The following is a 25,056-nucleotide window of genomic DNA, read 5'->3' as shown; positions in this document are numbered from 1 at the left end:
CAGTTTGGTGATGCTTGGCACCAGCAGTTGGATTTGATGGAATTCGCTTACAACAACAGTTTTCATTCGAGCATCGGCATGGCGCCATTTGAGGCCTTGTATGGCAGAGCTTGTCGCACACCGTTGTGTTGGTCAGAAGTTGGAGAAAGAGTTTTAGTGGGTCCGGAGATTGTCGAGGAGACTACTCAGAATGTTCAGGTAATTAAGTCTAACCTGAAAGCAGCTCAGGACAGGCAGAAGAGTCTAGCGGATCGGCATGCTACGGACAGAGTGTATGAGGTCGGAGACTGGGTATTTTTGAAGCTTTCACCGTGGAGAGGTGTCGTGCGGTTTGGAAAGAAGGGGAAGTTGAGTCCCAGATACATCAGACCATACATGGTCACAGATCGAGTTGGTGAGGTAGCTTACAGGTTGGAGTTGCCTCCGGAGTTGGCTAGAGTGCATAACGTTTTTCACGTGTCTATGCTCCGACATTATGTTGCTGATCCATCTCACGTGATACCTCCTCAATCGTTAGAGATTAATCCAGATCTGACGTATGACGAGGAACCGGTGACGATCATTGATTGGAAGGAGAAGGTTCTGAGGAACAAGACGGTGAACTTAGTGAAAGTTTTGTGGAGGAACCATTCAGTCGAGGAAGCTACTTGGGAGACAGAAGATCGGATGAGGGATTTGTATCCTCGGTTGTTCTTTGACCACTAGGGGTTGTTACTTGGTTGTTTTGAATTTCGGGACGAAATTCTTTTAAGGTGGGAAGGTTGTGACATCCCGTCCCGGAAATATCGTAACGCACGTGTGAAATTACATATCTGCCCCTAGTTCGTTTCGTTATTCTGTTTGGTGGGTGGTGTGGTGTTGGCATGTGTTGGGCCACACACACACACACACACTGTCCCTATCTCTCTCCCTCTGTCTTCTCCCTGTCACTCTCTCTCTCCCGTGTTCCCATTTCCTTCCTTTTCCTATTGGAATTGTACGGACACACACGAACACACTCAACCACATACAGATCGAGGAAACCAAGGACACAGTTGAGCTTGTGAGGTCGAGGGGAACACAGCCATACCATTTTCAGGTGAGAACTCCGACGTTTTCATGTCGATTTCACGAACTCCGATTTGTGTACTGTTCATGCAAACATTAATCTAGCTCGTTTTTGGGATTTTGAAGCTCGTAGTTGTCTTAGTGAGGTCCTAATGAGCATCGGAGTAGCTCGTTGGACAAAATTGGACGTCGGGATCGTGGGTTTCGAAGTTGGTCGGTTTTTAAGTTTTGAGACAGGTATGATCCCGTGGTTTTTAGCCTTTAAAAGTAGTCTATCGTGATTCTACTAGTCCTAAGCTTCATTTTGGTTCAAGAATCATGAAAAATGGTTGAGAAACGAACGAGAAAACACGATTTGAAATTTTTCCAGTTTTCCGGCGCCGGCGACGTCGCCAGAGTCTCGCCGGAGAAGGTGACGGAATATTCCTGACGCCGTTAACGGAATATGTCAAAACTGATGGAATATTCCTAACGGCGTCAGTTGACGCCGTCCGTGTGCGCCACACGTGCCTGCGCGTGGCCGGTGCGTGTGGCCATGCCTTGGCCGGCGCGTGGGGGCGCGTGCGGCGGAGGAAAATTTTTCTAAAAATATGGTTGTGATCCTGAGGTTGTGTAGAGCACGTTGGTATATTCATTTGTCCATTTTGAGCAATGTATGAGAAGTTATTACGAGAAGTTGGTTATGTGCTTTAAAGTTAACGTTTTTATAGTTATTTCGCATATAGGTGACACGTACCCCGAGGACGAGCGTTCGCACTCGAGGCAGGGGGGCTACGACCCTTCCACTTACCAGTGAGTGGGCTTTTGTTTTCCGTATATACCTATATACATTTCTATTCCCAGAAATTGTTTAAAAAGGGTTATTTATGTTATACCATGCACTTTATTATTATCGTTTATGCATAATTGCATGCATTAGTAGTGGCATGCATATACATATGCATATTGGGTGCTGTGGACGCGCAGGTAAGTGCCAGGTAAGTGGTATTCATATTTACATTCAGCAGTAGTTTGAGATGCTTAGAGAGCTCATAACCTGCACCCCCGGTGTTAGTGCTCCCGCCCAGAGTAGGGCACAGTCCTTCACGTGATGTTCACCTCCCGCACGACACGCTCAGCTTGGATCCAAGTTAGGTGCACAGTCCTGTCGTACAGACCACCTTAGGTGGTTCCGACTCGTAGGTGACCCGCGATTATTCGCACAGCCTTCACGTGATCGTAGCACTAGAGCGTACATATGTATTACACCCAGGCCTGTCGTACAGACCACTTTAGGTGGTTCTGACTCGTGGGCAGGTTCAGTTATTGAGTTTGAGATTTGAGCTCTATATGCAGCCGTACAGGTCACGTTAGGTGACTCCGGCTGCCAGATGTTATGATATTGATATGTTTATACCTGGGCACTTGCATATCGTTATGAGATTTCGGCATGGCATATTATTGAGCGTGATTGACATACCTTTGAGCATGTTTGGCATATTTATACATACGTATATATGTTTATTTTCTGGGAAGTATACAGGTTTTACGGTGAGGGGTTAGAATGTGTTTTGCTAAATGGTTTTCAAAGAGCTTTGTTTTTGCCCACTCACGCTTTTGTTTTGCGCCCCTCCAGGTTCTAGTTGATTAGCAGTTGCGGTGGTTTCCCAGAGGGCTTGTCCGGCATTTCTGACAGATACTCACCATTGTAGGGTCACCTTCGGGTGTACTATTGTTGAAATCTTCGTTTGGACTGCTATAGACCTGCTCTGAATTTGTATCTCACTTACGCTAGCAATTGTTCTAGGACTTTGTATGCTAGTTTTAATTATTCGTACTTTTATATTACTACTCTATTAGCTTCCGCACGTGCACATGGCTACGTCACATTCGTGTGACGGCCAGCACGCCCTGATCTCGGTCGGGGTGTGTCATTATTTGCAAATGAAGACCTTGTACAAAGACCATCACAGGCTTTCCTAAAATACGTGGGAGATAGCATGGATTCTTTAATGAAGACAGCAATTAAGGGGCATGATTACTTGTATTTTCAGCTTGCTGGTGTGCTGCAGTTGAGTTCACTGCCCTGCCATTGCTTTTTTTCCAGGCAGGAAGGTATGTTGTGGCCACTGATCACTTATTTCAACAACACATAGCTAGTTTCCATATCACTATTTTCAAGTTTTCATCTGTTTTTTGTACTTTTGCTTAGGATTGTAAAATTTCTCCTAAGGAAGGACGACTTCTAGGTGCTAAACGAGGTTTATTCGAATACTTAATATATCTTCATCAAGTTTTATTTTTCCTTATTTTAATAGTTCTCATATTCTAGCATTTTAGTTGGATTATAATTCATAAATGTTATGCGTTTCAGTATTAGATATTTAGAAGTTTTTTTATTAGACTAGATTAGAAGTTCTCTAATAATGTCTCTATTAGTTTATACGTGCTTCTGTATCCTAGCTTTCTTAATTCATGCTTGCTTGTGTATCATTTTCAATTAAATTGTTTGGGAGATGAAGTTTTTTGTTGTTCATTAATAGAAGTTTAATTTCTTATCCGTGTGTTCTATCTTTTGATGACAGGTGCACCACATTTTAGGGAAAAGTTCTATAGAATGGGGCTATCTGACAAGGATATTTTTGCACTATATGGGGGTGATACATTGGTAATTCTCCCTCCTTGCGCTATATGGGGGTGATACACTGGGGGTTGCTGAAACTTCCGACCTATGCAGCTTTAGTGGAGGATCCTAAGTTCTGTAAATATATTGATCTGTATGCAAGGGTAATTTGGGTTCAGGCTTGTTTCAGTTCTATTTTGCTGGTAAACAGTTGGATTATTTATCACTGCTAGTGCTAGATTATACTTAAAGATTTATGGTGTTTGTTACTTTAGAGCTACTTTAATGTTGTTGGTTGGCACTAATTTTAACAAACAATCAAATGTGGCTCACCTATTTTCTAGTGGTGCATGATCTGATCAACTCTGACTTATGAATGTAATATGTTTTCCTGCATCAGTGACAAAAGTTGTAATCTGTTTAGTTCCTTTGGGTTTTCATCTCATCTTGTTTTTCCAGCGCGTGCTGAGTGGTCTTTGTACAACTGGTATGATTAATACCCTGATATGAGATCCTGTTGGTGCTTTTGAGTTTTGACCATATTAAAATTCATCTACTTTAGTTATATCTGTTTTCTTCTTATTGATATGAAACTATGATTTTTGTAAAAAATTTCATACATTAGTGATGGTTACAAAAATGTCGCTTGTTGCAGGTTTTGGCTAAAGACTACATGATGCCATGGATGTATAATGTATAGGACCATTCAACTAACTTTAAGTAAAAGTGGAGCATTGCCTTTGTAGTTTTGTTGGTACTTGTATATGATAATACATTGTATAATGATTTACATTAATTATAGTTCATTATTAATAACAATTCTTCATATCTAGCTTATAGATATTTACATAATTAAATAGAATAATTTATATATGGCATCAAATATGACGTCATATATACACACACACACACACTTGCCATCTATTATTAACGACGCTTCAGATAGTGTTGTAAGGTTGTCGCAAATAGTACTTGTGATGGTTAGTTTGCGTTGTATATGGTGTCAAAACATTTGCGACATAGGTTTATTGCGACGCGTCCATTATCGTCATAAGGTCGTCGCTAAAAGCATTTTACGACATTTTTAGCATTTTTTGTGCCATTCCGTTCCGTCGCAAAAAGCCCTTTTTTGTAGTGGATATTGCCATTATTCCACATATATAACTTGAGATATGGTATGCACAAGATCGAGCTCGAGTTTGGGGAAGGAGACCTTATACCTTTTCTTGCAGATCTAGAACATCGATTTTTCCGCTTGTATCAGACGGATTTGAAATTCTGCAGCCGCTCTATTTGTGTTCTTGACCCTCTCCGTTGATTGTTGAACCTGCACTGAAAGCACACATGCACAAGGGTTTCGCCTATTTTCTAATAAAAAAAGGAAACTGGAAACGGAGATGTCTAAGAAATGGGGGTGTGTGGTTGTTTTGGTTTTGTGTTGCAGGCCGAGAAGATTAGAGAGGAGGGATGACATATGAGGCTGAAGATTATATAGATAAATGAAGAGAGAGGAAGAGAGCTCTCATGGCTCTGGGCTCGAGGCTAGAGAGAAGAGGGGATAAAAGCTCAACGGCGTAAATGGGAAATGAAGGAAGGGGGAAGGGAGAAGGTACCAGCGCAAGGAAGAGATGGAGGGGTTTTATTTTGGAATCTTTTCATTACTGTCGGTTAAAACCGACAGCAAAATTTTTTTAATAAAAATCGGCAGAAACATTTTCATTACTGTTGGTTATAACCGACAGAAACAAAATGGCGGCCAAAATCCCCCCAAAATTTTGTTTCGATTTAAAAAAATAAAATAATAATTGTTTGGTTTAATAAATAAATAAATAAATAATATGTATTTAAATTAAATACGTTTTTAACAATTAAATAAATAATTGTTTGGTTAATATGCGATAAACAAACAAAAAGATAATTGTATAATAAAAATGTCATTACTCAAACTAAATATTGTCTAATTAATACTTGAAAAACATAAATAAAAATTTAGCACAAATTACTTTTCCCACTTCAAAATTTAGGCCAATTTAAAGGAGATATACATTCTACGAAACTAGTTTCCATGATCTAACCGTCAAACTTATTTGTAGATACTACAAGATCGCATATGTAAAAAATCACAAAAAAGAAAAACATTCAAAGATTAGGCAACGATACAAAAGTTTTCAATGGTTATAAACAAAAAATCACAATTTAACGGTTATTTTAGCTTCAGTTTTGATGATTTTTTTACAGTTACACTTTTCGACCCTATAAGAATGCAATGAACAAATTCGATCTTCAATTTAAAATATTTACACTAGTGGATACCACAAAATCTTATTTTATACTTAATGGAAGTATAATATTAACTCTAATTGTTTGTTTAATCTACAGTTTTGACGCGATATGCATTCTACGAAACTTTTTTCAACGATCCAACTGTCAAACTTATTTGTACACACTCCGAGATTGCATACGTAAAAATTCGTAAAAAACAAACATTCAGAGATTACGTAATGGAACAAAAGTTTTCGACGATTATAAACGAAAAATCACAATTTAACAGTTATTTTAGCTCTGATTTTAATGATTTTACAGCTACACTCCTCGACCCTATAAGAATGCAATGAATAAATTTGATCTTCAATTTAAAATATTTACACTAGTGGATACCACAAAATCTTATTTTATACTTAATAGAAGTATAACATTAACTCTTAAGTGTTTATTTAATCTACCGTTTTGACGCGATACACATTCTATGAAACTTTTTTCAATAATCTAACCGTCAAACTTGTTTGTACATACTCCGAGATCGCATACGTAAAAAATCTCAAAAAACAAACATTCAGAGATTAGGTAACAGAACAAAAGTTTTCAACATTTATAAATGAAAAATCACAATTTAACAGTTATTTTAGCTCCGATTTTGATGATTTTTTATACCTACACTCCTCGACCCTATAAGAATGCAATGAATAATTTGATCTTCAATTTAAAATATTTACACTAGTGGATACCACAAATCTTACTTTATACTTGATGGAAGTATAATATTAACTCTTAAGTGTTTGTTTAATCTACCGTTTTGATGCGATATGCATTCTACGAAACGTTTTTCAATGATCCAACCGTAAAACTTATTTGTACACATTACGAGATTGCATATGTAAAAAATTGTAAAAAACAAACATTCAGAGATTATGTAACTGAACAAAAGTTTTCAACGGTTATAAACGAAGAATCACAATTTAACAGTTATTTTAGCTCCGATTTTAATGATTTTTTTACAGCTACACTCCTCGACCCGATTTTAATGATTTTAATGAAAAATCACAATTTTAACGATTTTAATGAAAAATCACAATTTTAAAGATTTTAATGATTTTTTTACAGCTCCGATTATAAACGAAAAAAATATTTAAAACATGTTTTTATTTATTTATTTTTAATCAATGTAACATTTTAAAATAATAAAATTAGACATGATAGAGTACACCACAAGTTCATGGAAACCGAAGAAGTACATTAAAAGTGAAAACAACATTAGAAACTTAAAACAAACTCAGAAATCACGCACAATCATTTATCCATTTCACTAGTCAAGAGCACAAAAGATACCTTCCCTTACCCAGATTTTCTTCAACTAATATACTCACATAGTGGAAAGATGAATGTAAAATTACAATAAAATAGAAAGAACTCAGAAATCAAAGCTTAAAAATGCTAAAGCATCAGATAATTTAAAATAAGTTTATAATAACATGTAAACCGATTTCTTGATGAGCTAAATGATTTCCTTGTTTTATGATTACATTGCATAAGAAAAGCAAAGTGTAAAATGAAATTTATAAATAAAACGTATATACCTATTTCCTTGGACAAAGAAACGCTATAAACTACAAAAAAGACTCAATTCTAAATACTTCAGTCTCAATTTCGAACCCGACACAAAAAAATAGTATGAGATTGGCACTATGATCTAGCTAAAACAACCAACACTAGCAAACGACATTCATCCGAACTCCTAATTCATGATTTGAAACTATATTTCTTGATTTCTCAACTAGATATACACATTTTAATTAAATTAGAGCTTCAAAACCGTACCATGCCGGCATCGCTGTAGATGGCAACGGTGGATTTCTGATTACAGATGTAGTCCATGATCCGAATATCTGCAACAGAAGCCAAAACACATCGTTCTAGGTGCAAATTACGCGCAATCGAGAGAGTGACAAAATAGTAGAAAGATCGCAGAGAGAGAGAGAGAGTGTGTCTGTGAGAGAACAATTGCTTACCTTTAGCTTTTTTGCCGGTGTCGGTGAAAAATCCAGGTCTCTTCTCATCTTTACATAAGGGAGAGAGAATCAGAAATATTGGGATTTGAGAGAGTGACATCGTTTTGCATGTAAGAGATCGTTTGCGATTTTGACAGAGATGGAGATGGATCAAAATTAAGTTTGGAGTCGGATCGGATCTATTGTGGAGTCAAAAATAATCACAAGGCGACACATGGATTTTTGGTAAAAATGACAAAGTTACTCCTGAGACACACCTGTTGTCCTACGCACGAGCAGTGAACAATCATTCTTTAATCAAGCCAAGAGTGTCCAAAATAGGTAACAAATTCCAAATTATCTTATCCATCCTCATCTTAGGTAATTATTTCATAACCTACAAATTATTCCATATAAATGGAGATTAATTCCTAATTAATCCATTAATCACCAATTAAATCATCCATTTTCACACAAAAAAACCTCTAAGGGTTGGCCACTTCCATTCCCGATATATATGACCCTATTTTCTCTAAAAAGCTAAGGTCCACTCTTGCAAAACTCCCAAAAACTCTCCAAACACTTTTCTCTTTAAATTCTAACTTTGGCATTGGAGGTTCTTCGGCCAAAGCCCCCCCCCCCAATTCATCAGGGACGCGTGAGGCTCTTGGCCTTGACTTAAGGTGTTAATTGTTTTGTAGGTGCAATTTTGTCCAAGAAGAAGAAGGCGGAAATTTGCATCCACAAATTGGTGCTTTCATTGAGAGTTGAAATTCACACTCGTAGAAGACTCTTGCATAAAAAGGTTTTTTCTCTATTTTCTAGTCCACTTGTATTTTTCATACGTTCTTATTATTAGAGTTTTTTATTTGCAAAGACTCTTTGATAAAACGAAAAAGAGAAATATAATGGCTAGAAATTTAGAAAACTCCATGAGTGAAAATTCTAATATTCAAGAAATGGGACCGCGGTGATCCACGAGACTAAATGTGATCCTAGGGGGAGCGGCACCACCACCACAAGGTTCCACCATGGGAACCACCGCGGTGGCTACTCGCGGCAAGGTCCATGACACCACTACCATTGCCCGAGCTGTGCCACCAAAGCAAGCCTAAGTTGTGCCATCCAAGGCTCATGGCACCAAGGCCATGACCCAAGCCACGTCACTCCAAGTCCAACGCGAGCCCAACGCATTGCCAAGCCGAGCCCTAGCCTCTTACCCACATGTACCACATGCCGAGTAGCCCACTCCCGTGGCCCAACCTGCTTCCACCGAGCAGCCAGCTCTCTTGGCCCAGCTTGCTCCCGCTAAGCAGTCTTCTCTCATGGCCCAACCTGCTCTTGTGGTCCAACTTGCTCTCACTGAGTAACTTGCTCTCATGGCCCAACCTGCTCCCGCAGCCCAGTCTGTTCTTGTGGCCTTCCAAGCAGCCCAAATTGGTCCAAGACTAGTTCAACCATCCCGGCTCCAAATTTCCAGACCGATGATCAAACCGGGAGCATTTTCACCATATTTTTCTACGAATTTGACATTTCCCAGCTCAAATCTCGCTCCCGAAGTCTACCACAGTCCCACTACTCAAGGAGAAACATTGCTTCCAAGCTCTTCCAATCCAAATGGTGAACAACACTTGTCTCGACAAGTCATAGAGTTGACGAGCGCCCTAGCACAGCAGACGACCTTAGTGAACCAGCTCTTGCAGCGCATGAAGATGCAACGTGTTCCAAATGAGGTGTCCCGAAGAAGGATAAGGGCAGATGGAGAACCTCTCCAGCAGCGTCCCGACAAGCAGCCACTCAACTTGCCACGAACCGAGCGTTTGGGTAAAGTACACTCCCAATTGGGCCCCCGAGATATCGTATACTCCCATCTTAGTGCGTGGAGGAGCGTGCACTCTCGACTAGGCCCATAGATGAGCATACACTCACAATTAGGGCCACACTCCGATAATCAACATGAGCAGCCTTCCAAGCGAAGTGTTCATTTACGGCTAGGCCCATAAGGAGCATCCTCCATATCATATCGGGGTAGGGAGCATGACGGGGGAAGAGGAGCAGTCACTCAATCCGGATCAAGTTCAACCAGTAGCCTGCGAAATCCCTTGCCTGCTAGGAATTCACCACATGCATCGCTGTCGCAGCATAAATGAGCCGACCATGTAGAAGAGCAGCCTAGACCAGCAGGTCAAGACTGGGGCAGTCGAAAGCTCTGCCACTCCCAACAAAGGCAAATTCAGGAAGTAGTAGAAAGACTCTGACCGAGTGATTGCGCAATTTCCTGTGCAACGAAGCTATTGACAAGGCATTCCGATAAGACATGATCAACATGAACGAGCCATCTTTCAATTACAAGATTGAGTAGACGGGACTACCCCATATAGATTGCTGGATATAAAGACTACTTCTGTTTAGACAAATGTAGCAGCTCAGCCTAATGGCGTGCTGATTGATGTTTTCCTTCTTCGTGCTAGAATATGTTTAGTATAATGGCACAAGTAAGGGTGTCGAATCCACAGGGACTAATTGGACCTATACAACTACTTGTTTTGCAAGAACTCTATAAGAGAAATAAAACTAATCAACTTAGGCAGATTTGTTGTTGTAACTTGAAAGCACAAGAAAATTAAGTAGACACAAATAAATGAATCAACAATTAATAAAATGAGATAGCACAAATGGAGATGAAGCTAGGGATTCGGTTTCACCATTGCTAAGCCAAGTCCATGCTTGTTAAGTCAGATTATACTCATCCATCTACCTATTTCTTGGGTTTGTTTCACTTAGATATGATCAACCATATGATGTGTGGATTTGATCAAATGTTCCTAATCATGAACCTAAGTGTGATGTGCAACTTTGGTCCCTAATCAAGAACATGATACGCACAAGAAACTTTCATAAAACCAAAGGAAACACTCGGCAGGTTGTTTGCAAAGCATTCCCTTCATTCATTCACATATCCACCAAGAGTATGCATGATGTGTGCTTTACTCTTGACTAAACAACCTGTGGTTAAATCAAATGGTGATCAAACATTAAAATCAACACACAAAGTCACAATTAAATCAGAGAATGAAACAAGAAATAGATGGATCAACTGAGCATTCTGAAATAACTACATGGCAATCTTGCAAGGCTACATCGAATCCCTAGAAAGAGATTAGTTACACTTCATGTTTACAGAATGTTTGATATAAAAATATACAACATGAATGAACATAGAATTAAGGAGAAAAAACCCTTGAAGCAAAACTGATGTCGAAATCCCTTAAGAGTTGCCTTCGGTGTTGGTGCTCCAAGTGTGTTGTAAATGAAGGTGGAGCGGCTAAGGTTGAATGGTTTCTGCGAATGGGAGAGTGTATGGAATGGAATGAAGCCGAGAAGAGATTGTGTAGAAATGGAAGGGGATTTGCGGCAAAGGGGATGTGTTTGTGGTATCTTGTGTATGAAAATGAGATGTTTAGGTAATGGGAATGCAAGGGTATTTATAGGAAGAATGGAGGTGTATATGGCTGTTTGTTTAAGCATTTGTGGCTGGAATGTGGTGGAAAAACAGCTAGGAAAGCATGTGAAAGCTGGAATTGCATGTGTGTGCATGTGTATGTGTTGGAATGGTGTTTGAAGGCCACGGCAAGGGTGTTAATGATGCTGCAAATGCATGTGAATGCTGTTTTGGTGCTGGAAATGCATGTGAATGCATGTGAGTGGCAGCTAGAAATGCAAAAGGGGATGCTGGAAAGGCAAGGGAAACCCACGACAAAGAGAAGGGAGAATGTGTTTTGTGAATGATGGCAGGTTGTTGTGCATGTGTAAGCTGGAATTGAAAAAGGGAAGACCATGTGCACGATAAAGAAGGATTTGTGGTGAAATGGATGAATGATTAAGATTGCATGTGGGTGATTTGTGGTGTAATGATGAAGAGAAGTTGCTGAAAATCTAAGGGGAAGGCACGGCAAGGATTTCAAGATGCATGTGTGTGTAAATGGTGGTGAAAATGCAATGATGAAGAGTGAATAAAGAAATGCATGTAAGGTTAGCTAGGTTGGCTTTGTTTGGGTGCATGTGTGTTGGAAATGGCTGGAACAAAGGGATGCACGGCATGGAATTGTTTTGGTTGCATGTGTGTGAATGTGTGGCTTAATGATTAAGTGAATGAATATGTGGCTGCATGTGGGTTGAAATGCAAAGGGAATGCAAAGTGAATGAATAATGAATGCATGCACGGTTTTTGGGAGAAAGGTGGATGAATGTGCATGTGAATTGGGTTGTGAAAGCATGTGGAATGTTGGAAATGGGATGGGTAGCCACGGCATTGAGTAGTTTTTGGTGCATGTGGCTGCAATGTTGTGTAATTGGGCTAGGGTTTAAGTGCATGAAATGGACCCAATTTGCTCCCCCTTGCATGGCAAGGAATGGTGTTTGTGTTAAGCCCACGGCAAGGTGAATGTAATTGGGTTAGGGCCATTGTTTTGTGTCTTCAAATGCATACAAGGCCTTCAATTTCATCCAACACTTGGGCTCCAAGCATAAGCTATCCATCCTTAGCCCAATAGTGCTCCAAAAGGCCCCAAAACACTCCATAATGCATCCTTTCGTCAAACACGTCTTATGATCCTGAAAACACACAAAAGAAGCATAAAGGACTAAAATAACTAAAGAAACATAACGTAAATGTACGAGAACAAGCCATTTAAGTCGCATGAATATGCTCCTATCAAATACCCCCACACTTAGCTTTTGCTAGTCCTCGAGCAAAACAGAAAAACAAAACAAAACGAAACGAAACAAAACAAGTAAAACACAACCTAAACCTTCCAACAATCGTCTTAGGGATTTCCAATGCACATGACAAGTTAAAAATCATCATTCCCATAGATTTTAGTCATCTTCACACTTAAGTACATTCTTAATCATAGTCACCACATACTATTTCACAATTAAGCATTTAAAACCATGTTTTGAATGTAGTAACATGCCTTAGAGAATTCCCTCAATTCCTCACTAGTTATGCACTCAATTTTCATTCAGATTTTCTGACTACACACCCTAAACTAGTTATATGTGAGAAGATTGATGTGAACATAAAAACGAACACTCACATATATGTATTTCAAAGGAAGCAATTTCTGGAGTTAATAAGCATGTTTAGATATGATCTCATGAATGGAATGCTACTACTTAGATGCGAGAACCAGTGACACCATAAGCTCATATCAATTCCAAACTCCACATTATTGAACACATAACGATCAAGATAGAAGCATGAGGGTTGAAACGGTGCTAAAGGTGTTTGGCTAACAAAGAAGGGATATGGAAAACAAAGGTTCTTAAAGAAATAGCGAGCAAAGCAATTGGATTAACGTAAAATTCACTTTTGAATGAAAACTCAATCTTTTGAACAACAAGGGGGACTAAGCTCTTTATCCTTTCTTTCTTTTCTTTTCTTTTTTTCTTTTTCATATGTTTTTCACAAATTTTTTTTTTCTTTTCTTTTGACTCTCAAAACATACATAAACACTTAAGAACAAAACATTCTCTCCCCCACACTCATTTTCTTTCATAATGTAACTCAAAAGGAATTCATTTAAGTCATGCTCACTATCATTTAAGAATAAGGGTGTGAATTGTCCTAAACTAGGCTAGGTAAGGATAATGTGGGTTAACAAAGAATAAAGGCTAAACGAGGCTCGACGGGGTTAAAACTTACAACAAATACGAAATATGGGAAGTAAGGCTATTTGGCTATGGTGGCAACTACACAACTTCATCTTAATATATGTTATGCAATTCAATATCATGCTTTGAATGAAACGGATATAAGTTCTAGCATTTAGTTCTATCATGATACAATTGCATTCTAAGTAGCAACCAAGCAAGGAATAATGAGATCATGCAACAACTTTAGAAAACAAAGAATCACAGAAAATAACTCTTCAAAGAAGGTAATGGCTCGAGTCTCACAGGGTCGTAGCGTTTGTTTGAGTTCCTTCCTTCAAGCATGTTACAAAAACAAATTTTTCTTTTATGATTGCATGTGAAGTCATACATTATAACCATAACCAAGCATATACCAAGAGTAAATCAAACTTTCATCCATGTTTATAACTCTTTTTAACAGTCATGCAATTACAAACCAAATCCTCGTCATTGTGTTGGAAGGTATCCTAAGACACAAACACACAAAAACGATTCAAAATACTCTTTTTAGGCTTTTCAAAACATGTTTTTCAAATTTTTATGTGATTTTCGGAGTTTATAAAACTAAAAATACTAAAACACTCTAAAACAATTTAAAAACACCTTAAAACAGCAAGGAACAACATTTGAAGTTATGGGTGATAAAATCCCACGAATTTGCATCAAATATACTTAGTTACCCCCCCCCACACTTAAATCAAACATTGTCCTCAATGTTTTAAGCATAGATTCACACAAAACATAAGTAAACACACAAAAAACAACTAAACATACTAAACATGGCAGAATGTAAGTAACAAAGAGAAGAGTTTAGGGACGCAAATCTGGTTATGGAGTGTAAATTCCCTCTTCTCTTTGGTGATTGTATTGAGGCTTGATCTTGGTGATTCCACAGACTTACTCTTGAACTGGTTTCTGCCCATCGTTGATTTTCCTTTGTGCTACTCTTGAACTGGGCAGCAGGATTCTTTTGGTCTTCCCCGAAGGTCTGAGCTTCCTCCTTTTATCTGTTTCTTTGTTCAATTTTCGCAGAAGTGGTCCCTTCTCTGGAAGTGTATCAACCGTTGAAGATGACTACTCGAGAGCAACGCTAGGTAAGCAATCAGGAATAGATTCCAGGCAGTTGGCTCCAGAACAGAAGACTGACTCCAAGTGCCGGCTGATTGCTTCTTTCACTTTGCCATGCGAGTAAGAACAAGGACAAAGAAAAAGACAGGGAAAGAGCATGATATAAGATACTTTTGCTTTTGACCTTGATGATATGAGATACCTTTGCTTTTGAAGAAGCGGTGAATGAATCAGCACATGCTTCAATCTGCCGTTTCCTCCTGGGTCATCTGTACTCCAGGCATCTGGTATCATTTTTGGGGAAGAAGAAAAAATTGAGTAGTTCGAAAGGCTTTTCTGGGAGTGCGCCCTCAGAGGTGAGGAAGAGTTGGGCATTTTCTTCAGGTCTGCCTTGCCATAAAAGATGAAAGTCGACATATATAGAGATAATATCAAGTGGTGGTACTGTTCTTTTACCCTTGTCGACAAACGTTTTGATCCCGCAAATCCGGCTTTTTGAAATAGTGAGCGCCTCTTCGATTTCTGAACGACGCCCCTTCGCTTTCTGAACGACACGTAGTAGTGCGGATGCGGCTCCTTTTGACAAAGCTGCACGCGTTTTCTGAAAAGCAGAGAAAGCGTCGCCGAACTTTGCGCTTGTCAGCTAAAGATGTGTAGTTGCGATGATGGCCTCCACGTGTTTTCTGAAAAGAAGAAATCTTTTGACAAAGTTGAACGAGTCTTCAGAAAAGCCAAGAAAGCGTCGCCTAACTTACGCCGGAAATTCCGGCTTTTTGAATCGATGGACGCGTCGCCTTGGCTTTTTATAGAGGTATCAATCACCCCAACATACACACTCTGAAGATTTCCCATTCTTGAAAATCGACTCCGGCCCTTTGAGATTTAACTCCATCCACCCCTTCTCATTGAACACCTTTGAAAAATGACTAACTTATCGAACCTTAGCTTAGATTTGAGTCTCAGCAGCGATCCGGTTGCGCCCCGTCAAGGTAATGTATGGCGCCCATCTTTTTTATCTTCTAATGGTCCTCTTTCAGGTGAAGACTCCATGATGACAGATGCAACAACAGCTACGATAGTAGCTAGGAACCTCCTTACTCCTAAGGACAGTAGGCTGCTTTCAGGACGGTCCGATGAGTTGGCCGTTTAAGAGTCCCTTGCTCTCAGCGTTCAATGTGCAGGCTCTGTGTCCAACATGGGCCAACGCCTGCTTGCTCGGTCCCGCCAAGTGGAATCGTTGATGGCAGAGGTGGAAAATCTTAAGCAGGAGATCAAACAGCTTAAGTACGAGAATAGAAGTTTGCATGTGCTTGCAAATAACTATTCGTCGGGCATGAAGAGGAAGCTTGATGAGCTGCAAGAATCTGAGGGTCGAATTCACAATGACCGTCAAAGGCTTGCGGCTTATCTCCAGAGGCACCTTTTTCCTGGGTCATCCAGCGTTTGGCCAAGTATTGAGGCCTGGAATGCTCTAGCTCCGATGCCTCCCGCTTCGATGCTTTCCGCTTCGACGCCTTCTGCTCCGACGCCTCGTAGTGGGGCTTCACGTAAACATCCTTTGTGAAGGCTCCATCTTTCTGCCATGTTTATTTTTATTCTATTTTTTTTTTTTTTTTTTTTTAATCAAATCAAACGGTATGGAATTGATCTTCGAATGGAGGGTGATACTTGAAATGATCCGGTAATGGTTTAAATTCTAGAGTGGATGCCTGAATCATTAACAACATATTAGTATAAAAGAAAATTGAAATTCGGAGAGGCGGCTTACCTTTGTGCTCCGACATGAACTTAAAAATAAACACCCCTTCGAAAGTTATTACATGTCCCGTGTCATAAAACCCTTTTTCATAGCAACCCAATAGTTTGTCTACAAACATAGCCCTCATATACATTCGTATTAGTAAGCAAAAACACACTTAAAACCAAAACTAACACAAAAAAACACAAACCTACCGAAACTAACACAAAAAAAAAAAAAAAACACAAACCTTCCATCCCACACCCAAACCTAACCAACGCATTGTCCTCGATGCTTAAAATTGTATGTAATGCAAGTAGGCAAAGAATATGGAATGGTGACAATATAAACACAAAAAATGAGGAAAGAACACAAACCACACTAGGTTGCCTCCTAGTAAGCGCTTTATTTAATGTCTAGGCAAGACATGGTAGCTTGTTCACGGTGTTGTAAACTCAAGAAAATCTACAACTTGATAAACTTGCTCTTCCTCCACTTTCTCCAAATATGGTTTCAATCGCTGCCCATTGACTTTAAAAGAGGTGCCATTCTTCATGTTTTCTATCTCCACAGCTCCGTGGGGAAATGTTTGCAGCACCTTAAATGGTCCCACCCACCTAGACTTCATTTTACCTGGAAAAAGTCTCAAACGTGAGTCATACAACAGTACTTTCATACCTTGGTGAAACTCCTTCCGTAGGATGGCCTTGTCATGATAGAGCTTAGTCCGTTCCTTGTAGATTTTGGCATTCTCATATGCTTCATTTCTGAGTTCTTCCAACTCATTAAGTTGGAGCTTCCTTGCAATTCCAGCATCCTTGTAATCAAAGTTGAACTTCTTGATGGCCCAATATGCACGGTGTTCAAGCTCCATTGGCAAATGACAAGCTTTCCCAAACACAAGGTGATAAGGACTCATGCCAATGGGGGTCTTATATGCTGTTCTATATGCCCATAGTGCATCATTCAACCTCAGTGACCAATCCTTCCTTGTAGGGCTTACGGTCTTCATCAAAATGTTCTTGATCTCCCTATTGCTAATCTCCACTTGTCCTGAGGTTTGAGGATGGTACAGGGTTGCCACTTTGTGGTTGATGTTGTACTTCTTCATCAAGGATTCAAAGGGTTTGTTGCAGAAATGGCTGCCACCATCACTAATAATAGCTTTTGGGGTTCCAAACCTACAAAAAATCACATCTTTAAGAAAATCCAAAACAACCTTATGATCATTAGTTATTGTAGCAATGGCTTCAACCCATTTGGATACATAATCTACTGCCACTAATATGTATAAGTAACCAAAAGAGGATGGAAATGGTCCCATGAAATCGATTCCCCAAACATCAAAGAGCTCCACAACCAAAATGTTGTTCAATGGCATCTCATTTCTTCGGCTGATGTTCCCCATTTTCTGGCACCTATCACACTTAGAACAAAAATCAAAAGCATCTTTGAATAAAGTAGGCCAAAAGAAACCAGATTGTAAAACCTTTAGAGATGTCTTTTTGGCACCAAAATGTCCTCCACATGCCAATGTATGGCTGAACGTTAGAATGCTTTGTTGCTCACTCTCTGGGACACACCTCCTAATGATTTGGTCAGGGCAATATTTAAACAAATATGGTTCGTCCCAAACGTAGTGCTTTACCATGGCAAGGAACTTCTTTCTTTCCTGAAAAGAAAGGTCATTTCTAATTATACCACAAACAAGATAATTAACAAAATCAGCATACCATGGTTCTTTTTCTTGAATAACAAGGAGTTGTTCATCTGGAAATGATTCATTTAGAGGCAAAGGTTGTCCAACTCCATGGTTTTCATTGAGCCGTGACAAATGGTCAGCCACAACATTATCACTTCCCTTCTTATCTCGAATTTCCAAGTCAAACTCTTGTAGTAAGAGTATCCATCTAATTAAGCGTGGCTTAGCATCCTTTTTTGTCATCAAGTACCTAAGGGCTGCATGATCAGAAAACACAATAACTTTAGATCCAACAAGATATGACCGAAACTTCTCTAAGGCAAAAACAATAGCAAGCAACTCCTTTTCAGTTGTGGAATAGTTAAGTTGAGCATCATTTAGAGTCCGGCTTGCATAGTAGATCACGTGTGGGAGCTTGTTCACCTTTTGCCCTAAAACTGCACCAATAGCATAGTCAGAGGCATCACACATTAATTCAAAAGGTAAAGACCAATCTGGTGCCATAATAATAAGGGCCGAGGTTAATTCATGTTTCAAAGTATTGAATGCATCCATACAAGCTTTATCAAAATGAAATACAACATCTTTAGCTAACAGATTGCATAATGGACGAGTGATCATTGAAAAGTTCTTAATGAAACGACGATAAAAACCCGCATGTCCCAAAAAACTTCTTACTCCCTTAACGGTTGTGGGAGCTGCCATATTGGTGATGATGTCAATTTTGGCTTTGTCCACCTCCATTCCTTGGCTAGAGATTACATGCCCCAACACAATTCCTTGTTTCACCATAAATTGGCACTTTTCCCAATTGAGAACCAAATTTGTTTCCTGATATCTTTGAAGTACTAAAGAGAGATGGTTAAGACATTCATCAAAAGAGGAACCAAACACTAAAAAGTCATCCATAAATACCTCAATGAATCTTTCTACCATGTCAGAAAAGATTGCCAACATGCATCTTTGGAATGTTGCTGGAGCATTGCAAAGTCCAAAAGGCATTCTCCTATATGCAAATGTGCCAAACGGGCAAGTAAAGGTAGTTTTCTCTTGATCCTCCGGAGCAATTGCAATTTGATTGTAACCTGAGTAACCATCAAGAAAACAATGGTGTGAGTAACCTGCCAATCTCTCAAGCATTTGATCTATGAAAGGCATAGGAAAGTAATATTTTCTAGTGCTAGAATTCAACTTCCTGTAATCGGTGCAAACACGCCAACTAGCCGTGGGCTTTGTGGGCACAAGCTCTTTGTTTTCATTCTTCATCACCGTGATTCCCACCTTCTTAGGTACCACCTGAATAGCACTCACCCATTTGCTATCAGAAATGGGATATATGATCCCCACATCTAACAACTTCAACACTTCATTCCTCACAACTTCCTTCATGTGTGGATTGAGCCTCCTTTTTGGTTCACGGGTTGACTTTGCTCCTTCTTCCAAAAGAATCCTATGCATGCACATGGTAGGGCTTATTCCCTTGATATCTGCAATAGACCAACCAATAACTGATTTGAACTCTTTTAACACCCTAATTAGTTTATCTTCTTCATTTGGGGTGAGGTCAGAAGTTATGATAACTGGAAGAGTTTCAAATTCAGCTAGATATGCATACTTTAGATGTGGTGGAAGTGGTTTAAGTTCAAGTTTTGGTGCCTTAACAGTGGAAGGGGTTAAATGTGACCTCGATGGTTCTAAAGGCTCTAAAAGAGGTAAAATATTCAAAGGATACGGTGCCAATGCTTCCAAGGCAGCTACCTCTTCCATGAGTGCATCTTCTTCATCAAACTCATCTTGAAATTGACTCAAAACAGTTTGTAATGGTTCATTAGATTGTGCCTGCAAGAACTTAGAGAAAACAAGCGAATCAAGCACATCAATGGCATAACAATCAAGAGATGAAGAAGGATGTGAAAGAGACTCAAACACTTTGAATTGAACGGTCTCACCTAGCACTGTCATAGTGAGGAGTCCATTTTGCACATCAATGATGGTCTTGGCCGTGGCCATAAACGGTCTCCCAAGCAAAATAGGCAATTCTCGGTCATGTATAGGAGCTTCTTCCATGTCCAACACTACAAAATCCGCAGGCAAGATTAGTTTATCAATTTGAACTAGAATATCCTCTACTATACCTCTTGGATATTTCACGGATCTGTCCGCAAGTTGTAATGAGATGGTGGTGGCTTTCAATTCCCCCAAACCTAGTTGAAGGTATACGGAATAAGGCATTAAGTTGATGCTAGCACCTAAGTCAAGCATCGCATTCTCTACCTTCTTGTCTCCTATGGTGATGTTGATAGAAAAACTTCCTGGATCCTTGAGCTTTGGTGGAAGTTTTCTTTGCAACACGGCACTTACATTCTCGGACACCACTACTTTCTCATGTGGTCCATACTTCCTTTTGTAGTTGTTTAACTCTTTGAAGAACTTCCCATAAGCTGGCATGTTCCTAATGACATCAAGCAAAGGTAAGTTAACATTCACCTTACTTAGAATATCAAAAATCTCCTTAAATGACTTATCCTGCTTGCTCTTGGCAAGTCTTCAGGGAATGGTATTGGTGGAGTGTAAGGTTTCTCGGCCTTGTGAAGATTTGGTGCTTCAAACGAGGGAGTAGCATGGCTTGGTTCCTCATTTGGTTTCTTATTTTCTCCTTGAGTAACCCCTGCATTCACATGATCAGATTCATTAGTAACTTCATTGCCAACTCTATTATTGATAACCTTACCACTTTTAAGTGTAGTGATTGTTTTGGCTTGCTCTTGGTTCCTTTGGAGTATCACGGGTTGGCTTGGAAACTTTCCAACCTCTCTTTGGCTCAAGGCATCTGCAATCTGCCCCAATTGTGTCTCCATTTTGGTTAGAGCCGCCGAATGTTGTTGGAGAGTGCTATTGGTGGTTTGTTGGAATTGCAAGGTATTTTGGGCTAACAATTTAACTGTATCCTCAAGAGTAAGTTTTGGTTGGAAGTTTTGGAATTGATTGTTGTTCTTCCACGAAAGATTGGGATGATCTCTTCAACTTGGGTTATATGTATTGGAATACACATCATTCCTTGGCCTTTGATTGTAAGAATTCATGAGGTTCACTTGCTCTTGGACATACTCGGGGTAAGCCTCCCTAGATGGACATTGATGAGTAAGGTGGCTTGGTATGTTGCAAATGGCACACACTTCACTTGCTTTTGGCACCATGTTGAGCACGGATTCAAGCTTCTTTTCTAGGTTAGCTACCTGCAAAGAAAGATCATGATTAGAGCTTGTTTCATATACTCCAACTCTCTTACCCCTTACATCTTTGTGTTGAGCATTAGATCCCAACATCTCATAAATGTTATATGACTCTTGAGCATTCTTTTTCTTCAAAGCTCCACCTGCTGCATTATCAACAGTTGATTGACATGTTTGGGTTAGTCCATCATAGAAAATTTGCATTTGTAAGTGAAGAGGTAACCCATGGTGTGGACATTGCAACAAAAGGCCTTCAAAGCGCTCCCAACACTCATTGAAAGGTTCTCCATCATCTTGTTTGAAGTTGAAGATTTGTCCCCTTAATGTGGCTGTCTTTTGAGTGGAAAAGAACTTTTCCAAAAACTTCTTAGCCACGGCATCCCATGTGGTGAGTGAACCAGGTACTAGAGTCATTAACCAACCCTTGGCCCTATCTTTCAAGGTGTAAGGGAACACTCTCATCCTCAGATTTGCTTCACTTACTCCCTGTAAAGGTAAACCACTCACAACATTGTAAAATTCTTTAATATGAGCTAAAGGATCTTCATTAGGTAAGCCATAAAAAGAAGGAAACATATGGAAATGTGAAGATTTAAGATCATAGTTTCTAGCTTCTGTGGGCAGCAAGATGCATGAAGGTGAATTTGGTATGATTGGTTGAGCAAAATCCTCCAAAGCTCGAAGATCATCTTGGTTGCCTGCCATCTCTTCTTCTTTTTCCCAATTAAAGTGCTCAGATCCTTCACTTGTTGGACTAGACGGTTTCCCTTCCTCTTCTTCACGGACAATGGAGGAACTTTTTGGCACAAAGCTTTCCAAAGTGTTGCCCTTTAACCGTTCAATTCTTTGGCCTAATTCAGCAATTCTATTTGACATATACTACCTGAAACAAGATAAAACTACTTGGTCAAATCCACAGGGACTAATTGGACCTATACAACTACTTGTTTTGCAAGAACTCTATAAGAGAAATAAAACTAATCAACTTAGGCAGATTTGTTGTTGTAACTTGAAAGCACAAGAAAATTAAGTAGACACAAATAAATGAATCAACAATTAATAAAATGAGATAGCACAAATGGAGATGAAGCTAGGGATTCGGTTTCACCATTGCTAAGCCAAGTCCATGCTTGTTAAGTCAGATTATACTCATCCATCTACCTATTTCTTGGGTTTGTTTCACTTAGATATGATCAACCATATGATGTGTGGATTTGATCAAATGTTCCTAATCATGAACCTAAGTGTGATGTGCAACTTTGGTCCCTAATCAAGAACATGATACGCACAAGAAACTTTCATAAAACCAAAGGAAACACTCGGCAGGTTGTTTGCAAAGCATTCCCTTCATTCATTGTTTGCAAAGCATTCCCTTCATTCATTCACATATCCACCAAGAGTATGCATGATGTGTGCTTTACTCTTGACTAAACAACCTGTGGTTAAATCAAATGGTGATCAAACATTAAAATCAACACACAAAGTCACAATTAAATCAGAGAATGAAACAAGAAATAGATGGATCAACTGAGCATTCTGAAATAACTACATGGCAATCTTGCAAGGCTACATCGAATCCCTAGAAAGAGATTAGTTACACTTCATGTTTACAGAATGTTTGATATAAAAATATACAACATGAATGAACATAGAATTAAGGAGAAAAAACCCTTGAAGCAAAACTGATGTCGAAATCCCTTAAGAGTTGCCTTCGGTGTTGGTGCTCCAAGTGTGTTGTAAATGAAGGTGGAGCGGCTAAGGTTGAATGGTTTCTGCGAATGGGAGAGTGTATGGAATGGAATGAAGCCGAGAAGAGATTGGGTAGAAATGGAAGGGGATTTGCGGCAAAGGGGATGTGTTTGTGGTATCTTGTGTATGAAAATGAGATGTTTAGGTAATGGGAATGCAAGGGTATTTATAGGAAGAATGGAGGTGTATATGGCTGTTTGTTTAAGCATTTGTGGCTGGAATGTGGTGGAAAAACAGCTAGGAAAGCATGTGAAAGCTGGAATTGCATGTGTGTGCATGTGTATGTGTTGGAATGGTGTTTGAAGGCCACGGCAAGGGTGTTAATGATGCTGCAAATGCATGTGAATGCTGTTTTGGTGCTGGAAATGCATGTGAATGCATGTGAGTGGCAGCTAGAAATGCAAAAGGGGATGCTGGAAAGGCAAGGGAAACCCACGGCAAAGAGAAGGGAGAATGTGTTTTGTGAATGATGGTAGGTTGTTGTGCATATGTAAGCTGGAATTGAAAAAGGGAAGACCATGTGCACGGCAAAGAAGGATTTGTGGTGAAATGGATGAATGATTAAGATTGCATGTGGGTGATTTGTGGTGTAATGATGAAGAGAAGTTGCTGAAAATCTAAGGGGAAGGCACGGCAAGGATTTCAAGATGCATGTGTGTGTAAATGGTGGTGAAAATGCAATGATGAAGAGTGAATAAAGAAATGCATGTAGGGTTAGCTAGGTTGGCTTTGTTTGGGTGCATGTGTGTTGGAAATGGCTGGAACAAAGGGATGCACGGCATGGAATTGTTTTGGTTGCATGTGTGTGAATGTGTGGCTTAATGATTAAGTGAATGAATATGTGGCTGCATGTGGGTTGAAATGCAAAGGGAATGCAAAGTGAATGAATAATGAATGCATGCACGGTTTTTGGGAGAAAGGTGGATGAATGTGCATGTGAATTGGGTTGTGAAAGCATGTGGAATGTTGGAAATGGGATGGGTAGCCACGGCATTGAGTAGTTTTTGGTGCATGTGGCTGCAATGTTGTGTAATTGGGCTAGGGTTTAAGTGCATGAAATGGACCCAATTTGCTCCCCCTTGCATGGCAAGGAATGGTGTTTGTGTTAAGCCCACGGCAGGTGAATGTAATTGGGTTAGGGCCATTGTTTTGTGTCCTCAAATGCATACAAGGCCTTGAATTTCATCCAACACTTGGGCTCCAAGCATAAGCTATCCATCCTTAGCCCAATAGTGCTCCAAAAGGCCCCAAAACACTCCATAATGCATCCTTTCGTCAAACACGTCTTATGATCCTGAAAACACACAAAAGAAGCATAAAGGACTAAAATAACTAAAGAAACATAACGTAAATGTACGAGAACAAGCCATTTAAGTCGCATGAATATGCTCCTATCACGTGCCGGGGGCAGACGAGTACCAAAAGGACACACCAAGCCCAACTACCAAGAACCGAGGGCAGGTTAAAGATTATTTCAATTGTCCCAGCAGTCCAGCTTTCCTCAGTTGCACTCACGACAATGATTTCCATGCTCTCCAATGCGAGAGGGCAAACCAATTCCCCAACACCCAAAAGGGTATGCTCTCTAGTGTGAGAGGATAAACTAATTACTCTCTAGTGCGAGAGGGTAAACCAATTCCCTGACACCCAAAAGGGTCTGCTCTCCAATGCGAGAGGACAAACTAATTGCTTTCTAGTGTGAGAAGGTAAACCAATTCCTCAACACCCATATGGGTCTGTTCTCCAGTGCGGAAGGATAAACTAATTGCTCTCCAGTGCGAAAGGGTAAACCAATTCCCCGACACCCATATGGGTCTGCTCTCCAGTGCGAGCGGATAAACTAATTTCTCTCCAGTGCGAGAGGGTAAACCAATTCCCTAACACCCATATGGGTCTGTTCTCCAGTGCGAGAAGGTAAACCAATTCCCCGACACCCAAAAGGGTCTGCTATCCAG

General features: G+C 39.8%; 1 long non-coding RNA gene and 1 other non-coding gene across 2 annotated transcripts; both read left to right on the top strand.

Moving 5' to 3' along the window:
* The first annotated feature begins 3,218 nt into the window (after positions 1–3,218).
* LOC137738408 (uncharacterized) lies at positions 3,219–4,475 on the top strand. The gene is made up of 3 exons (XR_011068907.1): positions 3,219–3,287; positions 3,612–3,813; positions 4,305–4,475. It is a non-coding gene; the product is annotated as an uncharacterized lncRNA (long non-coding RNA).
* A 17,097-nt stretch (positions 4,476–21,572) lies between these two features.
* Positions 21,573–21,683, top strand: LOC137738526 (small nucleolar RNA R71). Its single transcript, XR_011068970.1, has one exon. It is a non-coding gene; the product is annotated as a small nucleolar RNA R71 (small nucleolar RNA).
* Positions 21,684–25,056: the final 3,373 nt, after the last annotated feature.

The sequence above is a fragment of the Pyrus communis genome, chromosome 6 (assembly GCF_963583255.1).
Source record: "Pyrus communis chromosome 6, drPyrComm1.1, whole genome shotgun sequence".
In the NCBI taxonomy this organism is placed as follows: domain Eukaryota; kingdom Viridiplantae; phylum Streptophyta; class Magnoliopsida; order Rosales; family Rosaceae; genus Pyrus; species Pyrus communis.
This window is presented reverse-complemented; position numbering and strand designations above follow the sequence as displayed.